Source organism: Schistocerca americana, chromosome X (assembly GCF_021461395.2).
Source record: "Schistocerca americana isolate TAMUIC-IGC-003095 chromosome X, iqSchAmer2.1, whole genome shotgun sequence".
Taxonomy (NCBI): domain Eukaryota; kingdom Metazoa; phylum Arthropoda; class Insecta; order Orthoptera; family Acrididae; genus Schistocerca; species Schistocerca americana.
The window spans coordinates 538,780,826-538,802,022 of record NC_060130.1 but is presented as its reverse complement, the minus strand read 5'-3'; positions in this window follow the sequence as shown (position 1 = coordinate 538,802,022).

The window sequence follows — 21,197 nt, the reverse complement described above, 5'->3', positions numbered from 1 at the left end:
ATTACTAATAGCGAAGTGTAGTGGAATTGTAACACGTGCTGGTACGTGTAATGCATCAGCTAGGCAATTTGCAACTATGGGTGAACTGTGTTGATACGTAACTATGCTCGTCTTCACCTTCCTTCATTTTCGCACTACTACATTAAAACCATCGGGTTTAAAGTGCTGGCCGTAAATATTTACCTCGAAACCTACTAGAAGAAAAATTATACAGTGGGATAATAGGGATTCGCGGTAGAAGCTGTAGGAATTTAATGTATACACAGCATATAGGTGAGGGATAACGCCACATATATCTAATTTATTAGTGGAAAGATGGGGAATTGTAGAGACGTGGTGTCGAGACGAAGCTATATTCCCCTACACGTGTGCCATACTGCATCAACAACATCCCTAGTGGAATTATAGCTGGCAAGCGCTGGGATTCGTATTGAAGAAAAATGAAGAACCTATGGCTACGTCATGTAAAGTGGAGTACACGACGTTAAAATACTTGTTCGAATGGATCAAGTGTCTCGACTATTACATCAACTTTGTGGATATGATGCAAGATCTCACTGAATTTTATTTAAAAAATGGTAATATATTCGGTAGTGTTTATTGTATACATGTTATTTTACGTGATACTTCGGACGTGAGGGGAAGATAATTTGTTTTCTTTGGACGGTTTAAGATGCATTGGACATATACACACATTCGCTGGTTTCCTCAGAGACTGCCATATCGTATCACCCGTAACTGCTCCCGCTACAAGTCCTTTAGTGTGGGTTAAGGTGCTGTTGCCTCGTCCTATCTAAGGTGGTGACTGTGCGTCGCGTCCGTGTAGTCCGCTACCACAGCGTTTCTATTCAACGCCTGGGCTAAGTAAGCGCGCCACCGTCCGCAGTCAGCCAGCGCCCCGGCTGGCAAATGCGAACACGTCGGGCCGCTGTCAGGGGGGCCTCGTCCACTTGCATTTTGCTCACCATACGCAAATGTTCTCGAGTCAGACTAGCTCTGTGCGTCCAGTTTCCAGTGATAACACTCCATGCTTGGACAGTTAATAGTGGTTAATGTCTCTCTAACCTTGTCATTACTTAAAGTGCAGTTATCAGCCGACGTAATTTTTGTATATGCAGTGGTTTGTCAATAAAAAGTGTAGATACAACAGTTTTCGAGACGAAGTAGTTCGTTCTGTGCGTCTCTTTCGCGAGTGAAATAGATCCGGTTTGTTGCTAAGCCAACAGCAGCTACAGCTTGGGCATCAGCAGCAGCATTTATACTTGTTTCCGTAATTATTTACATATTAGCTCGAGCTACTGCCACACGGTGGCTTGCTCCCCCCCCTCCTCCCCCCCACACCTTTTCCAGCATTCCAAAAGCAAAGGACGATTGGGACACATACGTGTGATATCTACAGCAGCATTTTGCAGAATTTCTGGTAGAGGATCCATCATTGCAAACAGCTTTCCGTTTGTCAAGGACTGCACCTGAAGCGTTTCATTTGATTCGAAAACTTTCGCAGTGCAGGGACCGATCAGTGTTCTCATTTTCTGAAATGTAACTTGTTTAGTGCTTATTATCTTAAGCAGATCCGCATGATGGTTTCCCGCGTGGAGTACCAAAAGAGCAAAAGCAGCAGAAGTAAATAGGCCCGTTCTATCAGTTGTGGGAAGCCGACCTCCGTGGGCTAAGTGGGAAGTGTAAATTTGTGTGTTCTTACATTCAACAGTCGTATGCCGATTCTGATTCGCAACGTGGTGTTCGTTCTGTCCCAGACAGAGGTCTGCCAGGAGGCGTTGTGGTTAGATGATCCAACGGTTGAGGATGTTTCGGCTATCGCTAAGGCTTTCGAAGCGTCAGAACCTGCGTCTGAACAGTCTGAGGATGTCATGGACGTTGCGTCAGTGCGCTCGTTGGTACAACATCGGCGGCCGTGACAGCTGATCACACGAGTACCGTTACCCAAGATGGCGGGAGAGTGCCATGTCCCCCCTGGTGGGAAGTTAGAATTTTGGAGGGAAGATAGGTCAACTGGGCACCTCTAATAACCTAAGAAAATGACAGGAAAGAAAGGGCATTTGGGCTATCTCTACTAATTTAAGAAAATGATGGGAAACAAAGGGCTGCTGGGCTAACTCCAATAACCTACCTCACCCGACCACCACCTCTTCCTACGAACTGGGGGGAAAAGGACTCAGCCTGTGCTGGACATAGGTCTTTATTTTCAGTATTTATTTCAACAATTAGAGGCAGTACCACTACTAAGTGTGTCTGCCATGGAGTCCTGGCACATCATTCTCTTGGAAATGGGCAGGAATTTCGATGTTAGCTTCCATCATAGCTTACTCCTCCAGCTGAGGGGAGTTAGTATGGTGTTGCCCCCACTAGAGTCTGCTCATGATGTGATTCAATTCGAATACAATTTGTTTAAATTTCTTTAAATTTGCTTAATTTGTATAAGATTTTTAAAAATTCTTTAAATTTGTTTAAATGTGTTTAAATTTATTATCTACCTACAGAAGTGGCAGCTTAGTTAGAGACTGAGATGTCAGTGCTTGTCGAGTTGTCGGTGTTCAATTAGCGACATGTTGGTACCAGGCAGGGTGGGTTTCAATACCTGTATTTCGTGCACTCATTCAGCTGAGGAGTGGATCCACAGCTCACTGCAAGTAGAATTGAAGCGAACATTAATGCTTGAACATATGAACAAGAAGAATACGGTTCTGCAAATAAATGCTTTGCATTAAACGTGCATTACACAATGCATGCAAGCATCTCTCTCTGCTGGAACTGTCTGTCATTTCTAAAACCTGCATATAAGCTCCAACCCCAAAAGAGACAACTTCCTCCGATCCAGCATGATGAGAAGCTGCACTAGAGGGTCCTGCATCGTACTGCCTTCCATCGTATGCACCTTCCATTGAACAACGCACAGGAGACATCCCAGCGTCAGTGCAAGAACAGATGGCTAACCGCGCTGGTGTGGATTTTCTGGATGTGAAGATACCAACCTCCAGTGCACCGTCACCTTCACTATTCGCCTCATGCTATATGTTAACAGTGAGCGGTTCAAAACGTCTTCATCTAGGAACTAAAGTTTCACGAAACGTTAGCTTGTCATCTGTGTCAGCGCTCGAAAATGTGCCTAAAAATATTAAAGTTCGGTTTTCAGACTACGAATGGGATGAATTCTGTCGCGCAAAAACATATATCAAGAAGCATATGACTACAGAATATGTTCTGTCCCACTCCTAACAGGACATCTACTGCAGCGGCCTAACAGTGAGTATATTAGCAATGTATGATGATGCTACACTATGAGTTAACAGTGCCGAGGGACAGAGTATTTACATGCACCGCTCGATTGTTGATAACTTTCTTAGTCTAGATTCGGTGATAACTACTACGATTGACAGACTAAATAGATGGCTCCCATATGTCCAAGCCGTATACAGTGATATCTATAACTGGCTTCACACATGCAGCATTCACATAGAAGATCCAGATCATTGTTTTAGTACCTGTGTAAGTGCAGTGCCGAAGTCTTGTGCTATTCGCCGAATAGGTATGGAAATTGTTGAACTCAGATTTACTAATGGAATACCAGACTGTTGCAATACCGTGATAACATTGCGAGATACACGTGCAGAATTTGGGGAACATACGAATCAGCTATTTTCCAAATACTCTACTCCTGTTGCACTGATTGGAAAAAAGGGGTTTTTTCGAAGTTGATGATAATGGCATCCATAACTGTAGATCGTGAATAAATAAATATATTCATAATCTCAAATTTGTGTTACTTCGCCAGACAAAATGGTCCTACATAGAAATGTCACACACGCACCGTCCGAATGGAGACGGCTGTTGCAATGCGGGAATGTAGTTTACTTAACAGTGTAGTCCTCTAGACGACCGAATAGTGAACTAATACTTAGCATGTGTTGGGCAGCTTTCGTGATCAAGTGGAAATCTGACAAGATTGAATATGGACGTGTGTTTGCGCTGGGCCATTATTCCCTCGCATGTAAATCGTTCTGTTGGCTGCTTCTTTGCATTTGGCTTCTTTATTTAGTTGGGAGAAGTTCGATTGTGGTGTGTGCATCTAGCAGGTGGAAGACACGTTTGCCAGTGCTCTAGATATGAGAAACACCGTATTTGACTTTGTAAATTATAGGGGTGGTTTGGAATCTGCTACATCACCGACTTCAGTATTCACGAGTGGAAATATCCTTTTCCTCTATTTTCTTTTTCGAGTTTCCATGTAAATGTCTTCATAGACGTGATACGTTTCTCAGTCGCACGTGAAAAAACTTTACTGACTTTTGCTCATAAAACTAAATGAAACTGGACATTGTCTATTTTCGTGGAAAGAGGACATTTATTGTAGTCGGGAATGTTTTTTTTTAATAGTTGCTTAATTATGGGAGTCAAGTTGGCGTTAATTAAATAATCGAGCGCAGAACGGAGGGTGAGTTGTCTACTATACTGTGACTCTCGTCCGGTCCCTGCTAGAGCGTCCTACGTGACGCCAAACGAAGTGTTTTCCATCTCAGAACGAGAGCCGTTGAGCGGCTGTGTCAGCGGCGCCTAGCAGGCATTAGGGCTGGCTGCGTCACTATACCTTTATACGAACAAGATGCATTTGAGGGAAAGACGTCCTTTTATCTCTATACCTGCTATTGTATTGGCGAAGGGCGATCGTAGCGATGCAGGCGGCGGCATGGTCCACGGGGCTTTCACCTTGGCGCCGGCCAGCACGGAATTTCAGCTGGGCGCCGCGAGGAATTTCGACTGAGCTGTGAATGCCTTATTGGCTTCTGTTAGCTGGGCTGTAGGGTGATTTTTAGTAGGCGTGTCTAGTGAACTCTGGCATCAAACGGGGATAGATGCTATATACTTGCAGGTAATACACTTTTTTTTAAACTCATCTCTGTCCAACACCAGGATCTAGTCAGCTGAACGTATTTCAGACCAAAAATAACAAAGACTGCACCTTACATCCCAGCCTTTTTGCCCCTAGCTTGTAGGTGTAGGGTAGAGTTTGAGTGTTTCTCTAGCTGGTTTCGAGTGGTATAATTTTTTCCCAGCAGGATAACACCAGATGTATGGTATAGTCAATCAAATGGTTCAAATGGCTCTGAGCACTATGGGACATAACAGCTGAGGTCATCAGTCCCCTAGAACTTAGAACTACTTAAACCTAACTAACCTAAGGACATCACGCACATCCATGCCCGAGGCAGGATTCGAATCTGCGATCGTAGCGGTCGCGTGCTTCCAGACTGAAGCGCCTAGAACCGCTCGGCCACTCCGGCCGGCTATAGTAAGTTATTGCGATTTTAGGCTGTCCTTGTGCAGCGATATGTATATAATTGTGTATTTAGGACCGATCTTCGTGATTAATTACGTAATTAGGATCGATATTTGCGAAAGTTTGGAGTGGTATTGCGAATTTTTTTTCCCAAGAAGGATCTTCATCGTCATCGCAAGACCAGTCACCAACAACAAAGTCCTTGTGACGAGGGTGTTTCACCCAGACTGTCAAGATACCTTCTGTCTTAGGTACTGGCGTGCAATAGGCTTTTATGTAGGATCATTTTGTCACAAAATGCGAGTGTAAACGTGCGGTAAACGTGCATTTACGTGCGTAAACGTGCTTTTACGTGCGTAAACGCGCGTGACATTTCTATGTAGGATCATTTTGTCTAGAGAAGTAATACAAACACAAATTTGAGATTATAAATATATTTGTTTTTTTCACGATCTACAGTTATACATGCCATTATCATCAACTTCGAAAAAATCACTTGCTTCTTTTTAATCGGTGCAACAGTAGTACAATATTTGGAAAATAACTGACCCTTATGTCCCTCAAATTCTGCACGTATATATCGCAATGTTATCGGCGCATTGCAATAGTCAGGCATTCCATCAGCAAATTTGAATTCAACATTTTCCACATCTATTCGGTGAATAGCACAAGACATCGGCACTGCGCTTATACGGGTACTAAAGCAATGATCTATATCTTCTATGTGAATGCTGCATGTGTGAAGCCAGTTTTCGGCACATTTTAGAACACTATCACAGCTGAAAAGCTACTATCTTGTGAAACTTCAATTCCTATATGAAGACGTTTTGAACTGCTAACTGTTAACACATAGCATGAGGCGAATAGTAAAGGTGGCCGTACACTGGAGGCTGGTATCTTCTCATCCACAACATCCACACCAGTGCGGTTAGCCATCTATTCTTACACTGATGCTGGAATGTCTCTTGTGCATTGCTCAATGGATGGTGTGTAGAAGGAGGCCAGTATGATCAGGACCCTCTAGCGCAGATTCTCAGCATGCTGGATTGTAGGCAGTTGTCTCTTGTGGGGTGGGAGCTTATATGTAGGTTTTAGAAATGACAGACAGTTCCAGCAGAGACAGAAGTTTGCATGCATTGTGTAATGCATCTTTAATGCATCTCTATGCAAAGCATTTATTTACAGGACTGTATTCTTCCTCTTCATATGTTCAAGCATTAATGCTCGCTTCCATTCTTCATGTGGGAAGCTGTGGGGACAGTACTCGACTGTATGCTTACAGGCAACATGGCCGCTAAACTCCTCCCAGTCAGACGCCAATAGCTCCTCAACAAAACATATAGGATTGTGATGGGCAGCCGCTCTTCAGTGGTATACAGTATATCGAATATGCTTCTACTGAAGCGAATTGACCTCAACTGTCAGCCTCTTCCGTTTTTGAAGAGTGAATGCTTCATGTTGGATATGTCGACAGTTTGCACATGATCATGGGCATGTATCGGTCACGATGTGCATCTTGGCTCCATCCCTCTGCAGTTGTTGCAATCTGCTAAAATGAATTCTTCAGCTTCTTTCTCCTACACTCTACCATTATCATACTCTTCCATACCTCATGAAGTGAACAGTGGCTACAGTCCTCCTTCAAATGTGTACGTGTAATCTGGCTGTCGAAAGCTGCTCTATCCTTCACATTCATCTCGATGATTGAACACATGCTCCTTCGTTGCCAGCAACTCAACAAGCACTGACAACTCAGGCTCTTGTTTTCCGCCATTGGCGCCACTAGCATACTCTTGTGACGACAACATCGCACTAACTACCCTCAGCAGCAAGAGTGAGGATTTAGATCTAAATTCCCGCCAAAATTCAAATTTACTGCCCATTTTCCACGCGCCATATTGCAAAAAATCAGAAAAGGGGGTGGGGGACTGCCAGGTGACCTGTAGAAGCACATAATTCAATTTCCTGCCAAAATTCAAACTTCCCACCAAATGCCGCCATCTTGAATAACGGTAACTGTGCCATCAGGTGACGTCATGGCAGCCATCTTGAATGACGTCAATCGCGTCATCAACTGACGTCACTGACCCCTAAGGGTAGGCAACCCGCACACTGCCCCTGAAGGGGCAGCAACCCTCACGTTTGTCTTTGACGCTGTCTTCTCTCCCCTACTGGCGCGCCGTATGTGCCGCTTGCGATGTGCCCGCGGTCTGTCTTAACTCCCTGCAAAGCCGGGCCTCGGACGCGGCTGTGATCACGGAGATGCATAGTATTACACCAGTCGATTGCCGCGAGCTCGACTTCCTCAGAAAGACTTATGTTAGACTGTTGTTGCTGAATAAACCGCCACGATTCCAGGTCGACATCAGGTCCTCTGTGTCCGTTGTGAACCTACAAACATATCATCGTTGGGTCGACCAGCTCTGTACGCCACAAATCGTCGGTTGGTCAGTTATGGGAATCAGCCCATTCCTGTTCTAGAAGAGTTCACCATCGACGTCGAGTATCGACACGCCTCTGGCAGCAGACAGTGAACTAGTGTAGAATATTTTTAGTCTCGATGCATTCCATTCTTTGGGTTTCTGACATCTTAATTCCGGCTCTATTCCATTCCAGAAACTAGGCGAACTCTGCCTTGAGTTTGGTCCCCTGTTTTTGCCACGCTTGGGGACGGCAAAGAATTTAATCACACATCACCCTCAAACCGACAGTCATACGTTAATTTTGTCGTACTTGGCCCTCCCCCTTCCCTCTGAGATCGCCAATCGAGAAAATTGATAACTTACAGGGCCTGAGTATCATTAAACCTGTCGCTTCTAGCCAGTGGGCTACGCCACTGATTGTCATTCGCAACCAAATTGTTCAAATGTTCAAATGGCTCTGAGCACTATGGGACTTAACTTCTGAGGTCATAAGTCCTCTAGAACTTAGAACTACTTAAACCTAACTAACCTAAGAACATCAAACACATCCATGCCCGAGGCAGGATTCGAACTTGCGACCGTAGCGGTCGCGCGGTTCCAGTCTGTAGCGCCTAGAACCGCTCGGTCACCTCGGCCGGCCACAGAATCACAGTCTTTCCACTTGTTCTCAGCTGCACCAACGTAGTATAACTTCTGTGTAGAATAAATCCATCAGAGCCATTCGCAACCGTTCAAGGGCACGTCATTTATGTGATTTCATATCCTCCATCAACACTTACTCGGCAGCGGATTCTTATCTGATTCTGTAGACCGACGAAGTCCTCGCGAATGTGGCGGGTGGCGAATGTTTCTCGAAAATTGAATTGGTAGAGGCATAACTACTGCTGCGTCTGGATTCTGCTTCCTAACATATAATTGTTACCAACACGTCATCTGGATTGTACCATTACATTCGATTGCCTTTTGGCACTGGGAATGCCACCGCTGTTTTTTAGAGATTCCTAGAACATTTAATACACGACGTCCCCTGTTGTGCAAACTGTATAGATGACATTATTGTCACAAGGCCATTGTGGCAGAAGCATGGTGGCAACCATCTTACTCTTTACACTTAATTGTAAGAGGCAGCCCTTAAGTAAAACCGGCAGAAGACAGTCTTTCTCAGGCAGAACTAGAACATGTGGGCCATTTTTTTTTTCGAAGAAAGCAATCGTGCTCTGCATCATCTAGCGGCTGTTGACAACATTCCTAAACCACGAAACTTGAAAGAACGCAAAGCGTTTTCGGAAAAAACCAATTATTCAAAATTTATGCCCAGTGCAGCGGATGTCATTCATTCTTTAAACAACCTGCGAATGAAAGGTGTTCCTTTTGTTGGTCCTTTTGTTTGGTCTGCTCAGCTGTGACACTGCCTCCGCCCACGTCGAGTTGTTACTAGTACCTTGCCGTGTCTCAGTAAAATGGTTCAGATGGCTCAAAGCACTACGGGACTTAACATCTGAGGTCATCAGTCCCCTTGACTTAGAACTAATTAAACCTAACTAACCTAAGGACATCACACACATCCATGCCCGAGGCAGGATTCGAACCTGCGACCGTTGCAGTAGCGCGGTTCCCGACTAAAGCGCCTAGAACCGCTCGGCCACAACGGCCGACGTGTCTCAGTACCTTTACTCTGGGTAAACAGCTATTTCTTGCAACAGACGTGTCCCACTATGAACTTGGGGTGGTTTTCTGACAGAGAAGCTGATGGAGCGTAACGACTTCTGGCATATGGCTAAAAGATGTTGACAGCAGCTCAACACAATTAGTCACAAATAGAGAAAGAAGTATTGGAAATCGTCTGTGTGGGCTGAAAATTATAGCTTGCGCTGGATACGGTGGTCGATGCACAATGACCAGTTTTCGTCCAAAGCGCTGGGCAAGTTCATTTGTTCAGAAGGGGAGGCCAGTTTTCTGTTTTTCGGTCGGTTAGCGATGACAGAATCGAGGCACACGTCCTGCAATCTTTCTCAAACGATTTTACAGAAACTACTCGGCAAAATTTAATTTTTGCTTTACTTATAGCTTTATATGTCAAGCTCACGATGATGTGCCCATCATTTCGTTCATGGTCGTTGGTTTTGTGATATTTACGTGAAGGTGAGACACTGCGCGAAAATCGGAAAAGTGTGCAATGAAAGACAGAGTGGCTATGATTTTGCTTTTGGTACGTATTACATGATATGTTGTTGCGTATGAAATTTAGCTAACATATTGAATTTTCCTTTAGACTTGGGCAGAGGTACCTATGTCAACAATCTCGAGAAAATTGATCTGATGTAGCACACTCATTTGCGATCGCGCCGCGCCAGCGATAAAGCCAGAGTGAAAATTCACAACATTTCTCGTATTTAATAAACGGTTGCATGTATCGAAATGAGATTTTTGGCAACGATACTACGCAAAGAGGAGAGTATTTTACCATATAGTTACTATATAAAACTTAATTATCTACCGCGCTATTTCAGTAACTACAGACTTTATCGGTGAAAGAATGTAATTTTTAAGAGCCATCGATAGCTGGAGAAACAAGAAATGCTATGGGTTTTGGAACAACATATGAGAAGACATTGTATGGTTTCTTGTACAAATGGTGTGCTTTTTCATAAGCTGCTGACTTTACTCTTACTCATCTTAATAAACCACTGGTTCAGAATTCTCTCGCAATTGTCTGCACAACATGTGAGGTGAGACAGTATAAACACCACTGTTTTGGCAAAAGTATCAAATTTCGGCATGAGAGCCAGAGAAATGTGTAGGTTTTACTCAGAATTCGCCACTCACGACGCTTCTCTGAAAGTTAAAAGTGGTTAACTAGCCAGGCGAAAATAAATAATGACATTCCCCCACAACTCTCTGACCGACCCCCCAACAGTGCCACTCTCCCCACGTTTCCCCAGCTGTCGGCGCATCTAGCGGTCACGGCATTTTTGCGCGCACGATACACTTTTAACTTTATGGACACAAATTTCATCTGATCACCGACCGTAAACCGCTTGTGGCACTTTACCGTCCTCGTTCTCGGATTGTTGACAGGATCGCTCAGACTTGAGCAGTAGGCTGTATTTTTGAGTGCGTATCAGTACGAGATTCGTTAGCGTCCCAATGCTCGTCATGCCAGTTCAGATGTGCTGTCACACTAACCCGCTGGTCTTGACCCAGAACGGGAGATGTTCTCAAATCGATGATCATGTGCAGCAGGTGTTTGATGGGCTCCCAGTCACAGCAAAGAGCATAGAGAAAGCCACTCATCGAGATTCAGTGGACTGTCAGGTGTCCCATTTTTTATCTAAAGGCTGCCTGAAACGGCTGTCTGCTAAGGAGTCTGGACTGCACTACAATATTTTCCTTCTACATAATCGGCTGGTGGTGGTTGATGGAATACTCCTCCTTAGTGCAGATTTGGACAATGTCAGAATTTTCATCCCATATGTCCTGTGGTCCCAGATTCTTGCACTTCATAATGGCCACTGGGGCGTAGTTGTTGCTTGGTTGGTTGGTTACATGTTCCATAGACCATCTGAACGATTCTTTCATCAAAATGGTGTGGGACGAGTCAGTTCACAGGATATGTATAGATGATTAGTGCTAACGTTAATGAAAACAGTATTTTATTCTTGCTCATGCAACTACACTAAAAACAGTTTTTACTGGCTACCAGTTTTTAAGTAGAAATTCGATAGTTGTCGGGGAAGTGATTTTAAATTATTTTTAAAACTTGGTTCGCGACCTGTCAGACGTTTTGTTATTGGACAAATGAAACAAAAAATTTTATTGCTGTATATTAAACTCCGCTCTGAGCCACTGACAGCTTTAATAATGGGTAATAAAGGTCATTTTCCCTCTGACGTTGCAGGTATGCAAATCACTGTTCTTATCAAATTGTGATGGATTATTTATGACGAAGTTCATGATCAAATGTATGTATTGTGGCGGCACAGTTAAAATGCCTAGCTCCTTGAAGAGGTTCGTACATGACGTTTGTGGCTGAACACTGCATATTATTCTTTTGCTCGCTTTTGTGCAATCAATACTTTCTAAGTAATGAGCTAAGCCAGAAAATTATTCCGTATGACACTACTGAGTGGAAATACGCAAAATGTCAAGAGGTTGATACGTTTGTTTCCAAGATTAACAACTACACGAAGAGCAAAGATAGCTGAACTTGACTGTTTGAGAAGCTCAGTAATGCGCTTCTTCCAGTTCAGGTTTTCATCAATATGTACACCCAAAAATGAGGAGCATTCTGCTCTAGTTACTCACTTCCACTCATGTGCAACATCAGTTGTTAATATGACAACTCATTATACAGAACTGAATATAGCGTTTTTTTTCGAAATTTAGAGTCCATTGTGGGAGAACTACTTAATAATTCTTTGGAAAGTATAATTTACTAACTCTTCTGATGTGTCCTCTCTAATGGAATTTATTATAGCACTAGTATAGTGAAAAAGAAGTAGTTTTGTTTACTGAATGTTAAGTGGAAGGTCATTCACGTATGGGGCGTATAAGCAATAGTAGTGGATCCAAAAGTGAAATCTATGGTATTCCCTTTTCGATTTTACCATAGTCACTAAAATTTTCTACCTTTCTGACGTTGTTTGAATTATTCAGCACAACCTATTGGGTTCTGTTTATCAAATATGATTCAGACGAGCTGTGTGTAAAGCCATCAATTCCATAAAATCTGAATTTTCTAAGAGTATCATGATCTAAACAACTGAAAGCGTTGGAGAGATTACAAAAAATACCAACAGGCGATATATTATAATTTAAGGCATATATTATTTGATGAGTGAATGTATAAACAGCATTCTTGGGCCAGAAAACTTTCTGGTACACTAACTGCGATATGCCAAGTAAATTTTTTCCGTTTAAGTGTGTGACTATTCGTAAGTATAAGACTTTTTCGAATATTTTGTTAAAAAATGTCCATAAGGAAATTGGACGATAATTTAATTCTGTTACCTTTCTTGTGGAGTGGTTTAATAATTGCATATTTTAACCTGTCTGGGAAAATACCCTATGCCGGTGATGCATTACATATATCACTAAGGACATTTCTTATTGAGTTGGAACAACATTTCAGAATTCTGTCTGAAATACCATCAACCCCACGAGCTTTTTTTGGAATTTTTATAACTGTATTACTTTAAGTCAAGGATGTTGATACTACTTCTAGTTACTTAGTTTTGTGGAATGACATTAATATATTCTCATACTTCAGCTGAACCATTTAATCTTATATTTGCCGCTAAATTTAGAAAGCGATTGCTTAAAGTACTTGTAACATGCAACTTGTGAATTATCAGCCACAACAATGTCATTTCGTTTATGGAATCTTGTACATTGACTGACTGTCATGTCTCCTGTTTGACAATGTCTCGTATAGTTTTAATGTTATTAGCTGCATTATTTATCTCTATCAATACATACATACTTCTGATTATTTTGAGGACTTCCTTTAAAACAATAGTTTTTTATAGTATGCAAGCATACTCGGATCTTGACTTACTCTGGCCTCTGCATAAATTTCCCTCTCCCTCTTCCACGGGATTTTAATTCCCTTAATTATCCACAGCTTACTTGTTTCTGTAATGGATCTTTTGGCTTATTTTTTAGAAAAGCCACTTTCAAATACTGACACAAATTTACTATGCAATAAATTGAATTTGATGTAAGCATCACTTTCTGCATATGCCTCATGCCATACCACTCCTTTTAGCTTACTCTCGAAACACTGTATCCTGCTCTCATCGACAAGCCTTCGGATTGTAAGGTGTTGTACTGTTTATTTCCATCAACCTACATGAAATGCTAAGAGGCATTTTATTTGTTAGAACGGCATTGAGTCAGCGATAGAGGAGGTTGTCCGCCCGTGCAAACAGTGTGCCAAGCGTCAGGCAGCCCCTCCTTGGCCCACTCCTGATCAGTCGTGGGACCGCGTCCACATCGATTTTGCGCCTCCTTCCTGTCATTCCACGTGCTTAGGAGTGGTGGATGCATTTTCAAATTATCCGTATGTCAAATGCATACATTCCAGTTGAACATAAGTTACTGTGCGAGGTTGGCCCACAATTTGCCTCAGCATTGTTCTGAGATTTCAGCCGTCGGAACGGTATTAGTCGCCTCCCGTCCACACCTAATCAAATGAGGTGGAACATAAGGTGCGTACATTCAAGATGCAGTTGGCAAAGATCCTACCGAAACGGTGCTTCCTTTGTTCCCAAGCACCTACTGGACCATCCCACTCAACTTCCGCAGCCCAGCGTGGGTTGTCCACGGCCGACAACCCTGGACGCTGCTACACCTGTTCTGTCCTGGGCCACGACTTGTGGCTTGGCCGCACGCTTCACGTCGTGCTGTGGGTGATTATTTGGGTTCACACTCTTGGTTGGCGGCTGGGACGGGCGACGTTACGGCTCGGTATACACGCGGCCCCTACCAGAAACCATGTACCATGGAGGCTCCTCCCATGGATGTGCCAGTGGGTGCCGACCACATCGAGATGGAGACGCTGCTCGCCTCAGACAGTTAACCAGTGTCTGACAGCGGCTGCCCGGACGCCATCTCCTCATCAGAGCACTAGGTGGATGTTTCTCTGTCGTAGCTGTCTCCGTCTCTTGCTGCCACATGGTCCACAGAGCCCCTGTTTCCGAAATGCCTGCACCCTTGGCCCTAAACCTAATGGTCATGTCCGTTTGGATATCAGATAAATCGCTCCGTTGCCGCATTACGACAACGGCTACACTGTTTCCCACATCCCCGTAACACGCTTTATATATCCTCCAGTGCTTGCATTGCTCCGTGTCATATGAGAGTGGTTACTGCACTTTGCCATCAATCACAGACAGTGGTCACATTAACGTGGATGGACTGTGCATATTTAGCAGTGCTGTCATTCCACAGTTTGTCTGTTGAGAAGTAATAAGAGTTTGTTAACTGGTCACATGATAATGTCTGTAATGTGTGCTAAAATTAGAATACAAATTGACACTACTGATGAAAATCTCATTAAATGACTAAATGGTTTATAAATTTTTTGTGAATGTGTGAGTGTATGGGTGTAGCTAGCCTACTGCTCTAACATTACGAATAGCTAATATTATACATGGAAATACGTAACAGTTCCACTGCACTACAATGATGTGAGTGTGACATCGTAAAAATACTTACGAATACCCGTCATGATCGATCTAATCTATAACTTTCACTGACATAACATGTTTTGGGAAGTGATTCAGATTTTCAAGCTCGTTTTTTTGTGGTGTGTTACGTAAAAACCTTACCAGGTTGGATTAACAGTTGTGACACACGATTGTGTGGGGTAAAATTATGGTGCAGGCTACCTCAGTAGTATGTTCCCTAAGAAAAGCCCAGCAGTGGAGTTTCGCGACTATGTTCCAGTTCTTCGATGGAAAATTATTTTACTGCAGAGATGTTGAGGAATTTCATAAATATGTACAAACAACTATTGGACTGAACTCTGAAACTGAAGAATTCTCAATATTCCTGTGCGCCTAAGAAATGGGTCTGTCTATAAAACAACTTTCTTCTACTGCCAGTCTTTTTAAATACCGTGTGCGTATCGATGGTAGACACATCCCATATTACATCTAACGTTAAGAGCTTCTTAAGAATGTAATTTTTCTGTTCAGTAACAAAAATAATTGCACAGACAGCAATATTTCAAGATGGGCTTAATTTTAATTGACGTTGGTAAATTCTGCAGTGAGCTAAGTGAAGCCAACCGCTTACCACAGGGACAGAGGGGTAAGTAGCACGGCCACTGCGGGCTTAGAGGATATGAGAGGAGGAATGTTTTATTTGTCTGCTGACAACGCACCGACGTGCGCGCCTCGTATCGATTAGCTGCTATGGTTGGTTACGTTTGAAACAGAAGTAGCATGTATTCGTGAATGTGGGTTATATAGATAGTCATCTTCAAATGTTTGTACATATTTGTAGCAAAGACTATAAAATTAAATTAAGGCTTTTCTAATGCAACACAGAGTTGAAAAAAATGGTATTAAAAATGTAGTAAGACTGAGATCGTGCCTCGTATTGTATATTATATTCGAATATAAGTACAATTACTGTTAGTAATCAATTGATTATACGCCCACACAGATATCACAATGCACTTTGTCAGGAGATTACAGGATCATAACTTTGGGGTCGTCGGGACGGGACGGCAGGCAGAAACCTGAAAACAGAACAACACACGAAGTGTTACGAACTCGGAGACCGGTGACCAACTTATGACGCCAGCACTATCGAAAATCTATTGCCGGCTGCAACAGTAATTTACGTAGGTTACTAATTAATCAGATCGGTACACGTACGTCCCATAGCAGCATGCCACAATGTCGGTTTTAGCTCTTGAACATAAACATTTGGCTATCACGGTTGTAAATACTGAAGCGGAGCATTGTAAGATGTATCATGATAAAAACAATGTTAAGAATTTGGAAAAATCTAGTGAAATCCATTGTCTCCATGACAGTAAATCTGATATTACAAATAAAACCTGTACATCTCTGCTAACAAAAGAGAGGCATGACTGTCTTGCTGTTAAGAGAACAGCTTACAGAGTTACAAGTTTGCCACTGCTTACAAACGTATGTATGCATTTTTTCGTTGCGAGTGGGGAACGTCTTTGCCTGCCTCCAACTGTCTGTAGCGGAAACGTTCAACAATGCATTGCAAATTTACGTGGATCCCTATGCTCGGATTAGCTGATGTGGGCTTCGTTTTTAATGACACTGTCGTACATGGGACGTTGTCAGATCTCTTGCTGTTCTAACGATACAAAAATGACACATGAGAAACGGGAAAGGAGGATTCGAGGTAAATCTTGGCGTCCAGCACTTCAAATCTGATGATTTTATTGTAGCAGATGGAAAATATGAGGAATGTAAAGACGAGCATCGTTGTACCCATCGTTACAAATTACCTACCTAATACGTAACACGTAACAATGTGTGCTGCAATTCCACTACGCAATGCTATTGGTAATAAGACACCGTATAATACATTAGATTACCCGTCTGGACCGATCTAAAATTCACATTGTCACATGTTTGCCACATCTCGGGAAAAATGATTACTATTTTAAAGTGTTTTTCTCGTGTATCACTTGTGATGTGTTACACACAATACACGAGGGTTATGAGAGAGAAAGCACACACAAAAATGATTGTTGAATAATCCACGCAATTGCTGCTACACACATACCTTTAGTTACAAATATATGTATACACGGGCATTAGATTTTTTGGTTAGTCGTTCTTCGCTGTCGTGTGGGAGTCATAGGAAACTAACAACAAGAAAATTTTTTGGAAATTTGTGGTAAGTTCCTGCAGGTACCTAGGCTTACACACTACTTAATCTAGCTTACGCTAATGACAAAACAAACAAACACACACCCACACACACCCGCACGCACACACAAACACACACACACACAATGCCCGAGGGAGGACTCGAACCTCCGACGGGGTGAGCAGCTCGATCGTGGCAAGGGGCCCTAGACCGCGCGGCTACTTACAACAAGAAAGAGTTAGAGATGATAAAGACAATAATCGGAAACATATAGAAGAAAACGGAATGCCTTAGTAAACATAAAGAATTGCACCAGAAAACTGTGTGGGCAAATCGATCAGCTCACAGATATGCTCAACGGCATACATGATACGTGAAATTAAACAATTTTTAGATCGTTTTTAAGGCTGCCTGTTTTCAGTGTTCGTTTGGTTGTAGATGCTTCGGCAAGTGCCATCCTGTTGCCTCCTGTTTTCTGCCAGCGAGTGATAATTGTAATCGAGGGTGTTACTGGCATCTCTGAGTGTTTGCCGTGCACAGACAGCGGACAGAACATGGAGGAAAAGAATTTAGGGAGTTAACGTTCGGCTGTTGCTTCCCAGGCGACTGCCCTCACATGTCGGTTGGAGGCACTTATTTTGGCGAGAGACACCAGGCTGATTGTTTGAGATCGGGGCAGTTTCTTCTCAGCCAGATACCGGGTGCATCACGCCGGATGCGATTACTCATACATTTTGAGTTGGTTGGTATTTTTATAAATTTCTTGTCCATGTTATTCCCATCCTATGTTTGTGGGGAAACTGCTTACATTGTGAATGTAGCGTTCGGTTGAGGGTATACATATTCGGATTTTTCTGTAGTTATGTACGAATATACTGTAATACGTAGTATCGGATGACTGAAAGGCAACCATATAGTTGGTTGGTTGGTTGTTTGGGGAAGGAGACCAGACAGCGTGGCCATCGGTCTCATCGGATTAGGGAAGGATGGGGAAGGAAGTCGGCCGTGCCCTTTCAGAGGAACCATCCCGGCATTTGCCTGGAGTGATTTAGGGAAATCACGGAAAACCTATATCAGGATGGCCGGACGCGGGATTGAACCGTCGTCCTCCCTAATGCGAGTCCAGTGTCTAACCACTGCGCCACCTCGCTCGGTAACCATATAGTGACGTCACAGACTAATAATGCAAGGGATAGTACAGACTTCGTACTTAGAAGAAAGCATTTGTTGTTAAATAATGAAGTGTCTATTTACGTATGTATTTTGGAATACTGACAGGTGGTCATGTTTTTTTGTTCTTGCAGAAAATGCTATGATATCATTAAATTATAGTAATTCTGCCAATGGGACAGTGTGCCCATTGTACACACACTATGGCGTGAGACACACATTAATAAAGTAGGGGCGATGTATATTTGGTATGTTTAAGTATTATGTTGTGGTAGGTTAATTTTACTTACGTGTGTACTTATCCTTTTTATTCTGCCTGGGGGCACTGGTTGATTCCCGCCGCTGGTGATGCTCCATTGTGGAACTGTTACTATGGTGAACAGACCTCAACTAATGCAGTCCACATATCGCTCTAGTAATAAAAGGGGGAGGGCGAAGGGGAGAAGTTTGATTCTTATTGGTTCAGAGAGAAAGTGGAGAGAAGAGGATTCTCGTAGGTGAAACGGAGGTGAGAGAGTTTCAGATCATCGCATTCTCTCCTCAGCCATCCAAGATAACAGTAAACAGTAGTGAGAGGGATGTGATCATTCGCCAGTGTGCTTGCAGAAGGTCCAAGCAGGAGTGTATTTGTTGGCAAATAAAGCAGTGCAGAAATTGTTAAAAATTCAACCATCTCGTACCTATGTATACGTTTTTGGAATAGTGAATGGTGCATGTGCTTATGAGTGCTTATAGAAAATAATCGCCAATACTTCGCTGCTAGTTGTTTTATTAAGATGAAAAGACTAGAAACACTGCGCAACCCATCTGCACACAACATCACCAGATTTGCAGTGTGATTTGAATTTCGCGACCGATCAGACGTTGGAAAAAAAAGCCCTCGTACATACAAATGTAAAGTTGTAAGCGTAGACTTGATAAATAACAGAAATGTCACAGGAATCACCATTATCTTCGTTCTCAATCGCCATGGTGAACTGTTACACGGCAGGTTTTGTCTTATATTGTCATTCAACGTATTTTAGAATATTATGTGCTCAATCTCATCATTGTAGTCATTCTTTTATACTGCTTCGTAATTGCAGGCCATATTAAGTACCACCAGTAAATGTCCTGTTTACTACCGTCTTTTCACTTCTTTTATTATGGTAGGGGACTGAAGAATTGAGAGCCTATGAGCTGACTGTTAGATCATAAAAGTTTTCTTAAAAGAACGAACAGAGTCGTAAAAGATGTTAGCCCAGGGTAGAGTTTCAACCTCAGGTAGCCACCACATCATTCACATCCCCCAATGCCACGCACTGCGGGTGGTACACTACGACAGCTATCAGCCAAAGAAAAACACAGAATTTTTTGGAAATTCTTTTAGAAAAATAAAAAATCTGGCCAGACGTCGCTTTCCGAGGCCAGGGTGAGAACTGCCGCTTGCCTCAGGGGCCACGCTGCGGAATAACATTCTGTTTAAATTTCTAAATCAAGCGTTGGTACTGGTTCATAGCATTGTTTTCTGGAGAGTCGTGCTTTTTCATGCACGTGTATGAAGGACTTCTATTATTTGCCAGCTTCAGACTCGTATCATGGCGTGGGAGAGGTCTCTTGGCTTCTTCCTCATGCCACAACACTATTGGTCAATAACAGAATCCACAAGAGTGGGAGTTTGTTTACCCTTGTTACTAAATTTTACTGGATGGAGCTCACAGTGTCTGCTTCTACTGGCTCCCAGGATTCCTGCTTTGACAGAAAGAGCCAAGTGTCACAGCTTAAGATAGAAGACACGGGCCACAAATACCTAAAGTTTTAAATGGCTCAGATCACAGCCAAAGCCTCCTTTTTCTGCGGTCTAGGAAATGGAAGAGTAAAGACTTCATGTCAGACGACTGATAAGATGAGCATATTATAGCTTTACCTGTCTCGGTTCTGACTGGGTAGAGCTTTACAAGTTTGGACCAGACTTCCAATATGACCACTATATAAACCATTCCTCTGTTACCATGCTTTAAAGACACGAAAACGCCAATCGCCGCTAAGTTCCATAAGTGGGCAGTAATAATAGGATACGATTGTACTTTGCATCTCTCGGTGCTATATTTATTTCGCTGGCCAACTATACAAGTTCTTAACTCTTTTCTGATAATCCTACTAATCCATTTATAGTAATAATAATTTTGGAATGAGCCAAGCACTTTTTTACTCCAAAATGTCCGTATATCTAATCAATATACCACACCACTTGATGTACAAATTAATGTGGAAAGCACACTCTTCATCTCATTAAACCTTTCTTACACCTGTGAAAGAGAACTCCCTTATACATCTACCACTGTTGCTTACAATTACCATTACCTACGAATAATACTAATTTTGTTCTTACTTTGTTCATGCAACTGTCTCTCTGTTGTGCTTCCTTTGATGTGCGTCATTAGCCTCTACGTCCATGCAGTTAACATTTTCTTCCGTCCCTAAAGGTAATCTCGATAAAGCATAAGGTACCTTGTAATACTCGCTTCGTGCATACCTAATTTCTAAGTCATATTCCTGAAGGAACAACGCCCATCGAATCAATAGACTATGCAACAATTTGCTGTTCATCAGAAATTTCAACGCCTATGATCGGAATACGCCACTACTTTATGCCCATGTAGCAAATACCTAAAGTTTTAGATGGCTCAGATCACAGCCAAGGCCTCCTTTTTCTGTGGTCTAGTAGTTTTTCTCAGAAGCTGTTAGCACTCGACTCGCGAAGGCTAACGTTACATGGCTCAGCTCACCATCTCCTTGATCCTGCTCCTCGAAGATCTCACATCCGATACCATATGCGAAAACATCAACAGCAACACCAAATTCTCTAGTCAGGTCCGGATGTCCTAATACTTTTTGCATTACACAGTTCTGTTTTAGCGTGCTCCCATTCCTGTTGACACATATCACACCATTATCATCTT